Source organism: Pseudopodoces humilis, chromosome 10 (genome assembly GCF_049639895.1).
Source record: "Pseudopodoces humilis isolate 2021_Gansu_Grassland_sample_001 chromosome 10, ASM4963989v1, whole genome shotgun sequence".
NCBI classification, from domain to species: Eukaryota; Metazoa; Chordata; class Aves; order Passeriformes; family Paridae; genus Pseudopodoces; species Pseudopodoces humilis.
Window position 1 is genome coordinate 19,925,050 of NC_142209.1, and position 6,586 is coordinate 19,931,635.

Here is a 6,586-nt window from a genome sequence, read left to right on the forward strand (position 1 = left end):
TTCTCAAGAAGGTGACAGTCACTACAGCTGTCTCTGTCCTGCTTGGCCTGCACAGCAGGCAGGCTGAGAGGACAGCAGCTGTGAACGTGCAGTGCAAAGAGCGCCGTGCCCCGTCACGCGCACTTCTCTGCCGTGTGCGTTTGACCGACAGCCGTTCTGTTTGTTTATTCAGATGTAACTCGGTGTTCTTACATCGCTTCCCATTCTCAGAGACAGCGTACATTGGTTTTGCTGCTGCTTGTGAGCACAACAGTGAAGAAGAGCATTTCATCATCCCAAAGATAAGCAGCAGAAATGGACAGCTGGGGGAAGGAACTAGGACACAAAAAGGTACCAGAAGGGCAATAGGGTCAATTCTCATTACTCCTGCCATAAATCCCCACCAGTGACAATGAAAATGCAAAGCAATTAAAATGGAGAAGAGGCATAAAAATAGAGGAAAGATTAAAAATAGAAAATATAAGACAGTTTGGCAATAGGAGTGCTGAATGAAATAGCTTTTTCTCTTTCTAATGGATTGCTTCTGTGGGAGTTTCTTCTGTAGAAGGCTATAATTACCCATACACTGTTTTTTCATGTGAGTATATCACATAATATAACAACTGATTATTCAAATAAATCAAATAATTGATTCAGCCCCAATTGTGCAACGTTTGCAGTTAATAAATCTTAATTTGGAGGGGCATTGTTACTACATGTGGTTTTATAGAACCTGAGATCTCCTCAGAAATGGCTTCCATATTCATAACAAATTAAAAAGATTATTTCTACCCTATCAGGTAGAACATAACAGGAGAAACACCATCACAAAATCACCCAGACTTCCTCCAATTTCTCTTCAAATTCACAAAAGTAGCAGTAGTACTTTCTACAGAAAATGTTAGTGTCCCCTGAATTTATGTAGGCTTTTTACTCTTGTGTACTCACCTCTCTCTAGCATTGTTACACTCTAGGTGAACTCCTTGACAAGAAATTACGGACCACATTGCAGGATGATTTTATTAAGTCATCGAGGGCAGGAAAACCAAGTGCCTCAAGTAAATAAGGAATTCCTGATCTGCTCCCAAGGGCTGTCTCTACCTTCCACACAGGCTTGTTTGAGAAATGTCTCTGTTCTAACTGCACATAGTCAGTAAGACTTGAGGTATGTAGGAACATTTACAATTAGTTATTACTCTCAAGTGGCCTTGGTCTCCCTGAGGAATGAGTACATTACTAGTGCTGCCTTCTGGGTAGCAGGTTCTTACAGAGCTGTATTTAAAATAAAACATTTTACTATTTTTTTTTTAAATCTACTACTGAACTGACTTTTTCCCCTCCTTTTTCACTATCACCTCACCATCCCAGCTTTAGGCTGAAACTTTAGGAAGTTTCCCCTGCAGGCTGAGTATAAGATTTCACCCAGCACAGAAGTTGCAGAGCGTATCTGGCAGGGCTTTCTGCTGCCCCAGCCAGCCTCCCGAGGATGCTCACGGCTCAGGGCAGCCAAGCTCGGCAGTGTTCCCTGCCCCAAAAGGGCTTCCTCAGCTCCTGCCACTGCTGAAGCACTGCAGCACCACTCGGGAGCCCACAGGGAGTGCTGGCAAGTGGGGTTTATCTGGGGTCTCTGAAGTAACCTGCAGCAAGAAACATGGAAACGCTGCCCCATGGCCTGCTCATGGCAGGGCACACTCACTAACAGGGACTCCTCTGGCTGGGGCTCAGCTCCCATGTGTGTGACACTATCATTTAACCTGTTTTAAACAGATTTCCTTGCCCCCAGCCAAGATTTTTCCTTGTTTGGAATATGGGTTAAGATATGAAGATGCAGACTAAGCTCATCCGTTCAGGCCAGGGCACCAGACTCTGTCCAAAGCTGTTTTGAAATCCAAGACAGCTACAGATGTAACTTTCTCCATCTGTTCTTTGCATAATTTTTCAGAAAACAAGCATACCAGGCAACACCACTCTTGAGAGTTTTTTTACATTTTATGAAGTCTTATTGGCTTGGTTTTGTCATCCAGGATTTTTCCAGATGTTCTGTGATCTCACTTACAACTAACATATCCAGGGTCCAAGTCTGACACCAGCACTGAGATCTGACTTAGACATGTATTTTCAATACTGTGTCATTCAGGTTACATTTCCTAAGCCTTTTCTAGGTAAGAAAATAAAAATGGCATGCAAATAATAACTTTGAATATCACTGGCAACTCCTAATCTATTTAATTGCTAAACCTTTACACTACAAATTTATTGAAGTTCTGTATTTCTTTGGAAAACACATGGTACACAGACACATACATCCTGGACCGAGTCTCCTGTTATTCATAGCTATAAAATGAAAATGGCATTTCTAATTTTTCTATCTGAGAAAGGAAAATTAACTAAGCAAAACATGGTATGTATGACCTTACAACACTAATTACTCACTGGCAGGAGCCACCAGCATTCACATATAACCTTAACAAGGCTTTGACTCAGGATGTTATTTTTCTGTGGATTACCACCCTAAACTCAGACCATTTATCATGAACTGCTGACATTTCAGCACTATCACGACAATACATAGCACAAACTGCTCACCAAAAATGAGTACAGCTTTTTGACACAATAGATGACCGTTCATTATGGGATACCCCTGCAACAATAATGCATTTTCCCTTGATAAAAATGTCATCTTCTAAAATTAGTTTCAGCGAGTTGGATAATCTTAATAAAGAAAGGGCATACAAGTTGGAAGAACCACCCAAGTAGAGTTTGTGCTTGATGAACTGAAGTGTTTTAAGAACAAAAGTAACTTTTTAAGTATGAATGATGTTAACTTTCACTTGGCAATTTTTTTCTTTACTTTCTTTGTAATCAGAACTTTTTGAAATAGCTTGAAAAGGCTCCAGGGAAAAACCTGGTTGTTCTCTATGTATTTGCAAATCATATAATCCATTCCCTTCAGATTGTTGAAAGCATATAAACTATTTCTTGGGAAATAAAGTATTTTCCAAGATGACACTTATGGAAGCAGAAGCCCAACAACCAAACATGGTGAAATGTGAACATTTATTTGAGAGTGAAATGAAGCAGTGAGTGATATTTTGTAGAATCGTCTTGTGTCAAGATGTGAGTTATTTTGTGGAAGGAAGTAATTTCAAAATAGATCAGTACTTCTTCAAGCAATGTAAGTTTTGCTGCAGCTCTGTCAAATCTTTTAGAACTGAAAACCATTTCATCAAAGTCAGTGTGAACTCTGACAGTGGTTACAGGGGGAATAGGTTTGCAGTAAGCATACCACATAAAATGTAATACTAAACACTGCAAATACTTTAAAATAGTTTTATTGCTTCCATGGTACCAGTAAAACACCACAGCAAGCATTATCTCTCCCTCAAGTAGATTAATGATTCCTTGGAAGAGAAGATTAATGTACAAACACTGATATTTCTGTACAAAAATACAAACAATTCCCAGACACATGAGAACTGTTTATCTGCCTTTTCAGGTTAATTCATCCAGGCCACTTTCCTTCCTTCTGGCCATTAGCTCCTACTCACACCCACTGGATGGGATCCCCCAAGAGCAGGTCCCTGTGGCTCTGCCACACCAAGCACACGCCAGGGCTGCTTTGACTTGGCACTCCTCAAACAGACAGCAGCAGAGAACAATGAGCTGTGATCAACCTTATGCAGTTTATAATTCTTTTTTAACAAAGTAATTTTACTTTAAAAGTGACAGCGTTCCTTTTTTGGAGATTTTGCTACATTTCTCAAGAATCCTCACTACTAGGACAACACAAGTACTTGCATGCTGCTTGTAAATGAGGGAGGCAGAGTAGACCAGTTAGGTGCTATATGTAAGATTCAGACACCTTAAACTATTTTCTAAATTACTCAGAAAGAAAAATCAGCATTTTCATTTCAGCTTTTCCCAAAAAAAGTTTTACCATTGTTTTTCCATATGCTATGGGTCAATGAGTTTCTGATTCTATGGACTGCAGTACAGCCATAAAAAGTATCTCCAGGTTAAAGGTATTTGCAAAGAATCATGTAACACATTGGTGCATTTGGAGAAGATAAATCTGAAGGAAGTATTTTATCTTATGTCATGTAAAATTTGATACTGCCCTCACATCCTCATAAAAGTGACCGTTCTCTTCCAGGAGATGACATAAAACAATAAAGGAGCAACGTTTATGTGCACTATTAAATGTTTCAGAATGTGGAGTCAAAGAGGTTGTTTGGTTTGGACTGCTCAAATTTGAATCTAAAGGGGATCACAGCTGAAGTCCCATGGCTGCAGGCAACACAGCTGCAGGAAGAGTAACCACAAAAGGCTTATCAGAAATAGAGTGCACCAAAGATTTTGTCAGAAGGCACAAGTGTGTCAAAAAGTCAGCACAGCAACAATAAATCCTGTTATATCAACCACAAACACAGAACAGAATTAGCTGCACTGATGACAAATCTGATTTGGTACACGCGGCTAAGAATTCATGCAAGAAACATGAAATAATCTTCCACTACACCAGGTTGCTCAGAGCCCTATCCAATCTGATCTTGAACACTTTCAGGGATGGGGCACCCACATTTTCTCTGGGCAACCTGTGCCAGTGCCTCACCACACTCACAGGAAAGAATTTCTTCCCAATATCTAATATAAATCTACTGTCTTTCAGTTTAAAGACAAAACAGAATATCTTCAACTGAGATAAAAAATGTCAAATTACCATTTTAGAAAGCAGGTTGAATTGCTTCAGACAATCATGGATTAAAGTCCTGTGTTCATCTTTCTCCTGTGCCTGTATTACATAGACCAGGAGCAGCAGATAGCACGTGGTGTTTCAAGCACTTGGGGAACTTTATGCATAAAAATTAAGGTATCCTAGAAATTATTGGAATTATTGGCCATTTCTTGTCAGGAATTTTCAAAAAAAATTTGAATCCTAAAATTAAATTTAGACTTTCTCACTTGTCCAAGTGTCACTGCAAAAGTTCCACTCTAGGCTACCAAGTTGCTTGGCATGGACTGTTCTACATTCCCCTGCTGGAGCCTTCACTTCACACAGCTCTGCCTTCAGCATGTCTGAAGTGAAAATAGGATTGAAAGATGCAATCTAACAAAGAAATTGTTTCAGATTACAAATATCTTATTTATAATTTACAACAGAATTCAAAGTATTTTTCTGCTGCTGCCTTCAGAAGAAACTAGATACACACATATAAATATTGCTGGGAAGGGTAGATGCTTCCTAGGGATGTCTTACTGTAAGAATTTTTTGCCTCAAGTATTTCAACTTAACCTCCTACCGAAAGTAAAGTTGCTTTTTAAAATAAATTAAAAAAAAAAACTGAAATGGATTTATTTTTGTAAACTTCTGTAGAAAGTATTTATTTTGCAACCATGGTGCTGAAATTAAACAGCTAGATAGATACATGTTTATATTCCTGCAGCCACAGGACTTTAAAAAAAGTCTTCATGAATGTGTTGCTAAGAAACCAAGTCTTTCATAGACATGTATCTATGTCACTCTTTAACTTATCCTAATTATAAACATTTTAATTACATTGGAAATTATATTTTTAATATCCAACCATTGTCCAATCACTTCAGACATCATTTTGTTTACAAGAAGCAAAAGAAAGGGACAAGTGAAGTAAATGGGTTTGTTCTTAAAGCATCATCACTTGGAGTTCCTGAAGTGTTTACAGGAAGCCTTTTCCCCACACAAGGAGGGTCAGACCTATTACAGCAAGCAGTTGTGATTGACTCAACCTTTGGCATTTTTGTATTATTAATTCTTCCTGTAACTTGCTGAAAATATTATGTTTGTTTGTTTTCTGTTTCTTATTAATAAATTGTACAGAGTGAGGCCTAATGGTTCAGGGGTTGCACAATTTTCAGGCTCTGCTCAAATCCCTGTTTCTGCCAGCAGATCTGTTCCTCGATTGCACTGCCTACCTCTTCTAAACATAAATCTCTACTACATTTCTCTGGAGACACATAGAACTTTTTCCTATGGCACCCCTTAAGGGAACAAAAAAAAATTAAAAACCCACAAACTTTGTACTCAGAGATAGCATTCAAGATACTTGAGCTAGAATCTGTGGACCACACATGGGTATTGCATCCATCTGCACAAAAGCAGAGCACCAGCTACAAAAGGGTCAGACTACAAATCTGTTTTGATTTCCCAGACACTATAAAGTGAACTGAAAACCAGAAAATGTATGGATTACTACTTACCAAGGACAAACCAGTAACAGATGATCAAGACCTGCAACTGTCATTGTCTTTCAGCCTTCAGCAAAAAAAAATTGAGACCTAATTAAATAAGCAGGAAAGATTGCAAAGCCTGAAGAAAGTATGAGTTAAAGAATCTGTGAGTTACATTTAAGGATCTCTAATGATAAGCAAGTGTAAGTCCTGCTCACCAGCCTGACCTCCTCCCACCAAGGGCACGGGGTCCCAAAACAACTGAGTAAAACCAACAAGAAATATTCTGGTGTAGAGAGAGCAGTTTACTTGATAATCTGAATTGTTCTGTTTAGAAGATAAGAAGGTCTCCCTCCAAATTATTCAACTCGATGTTTCTGGTCACCAGAAAGCAAGCTGT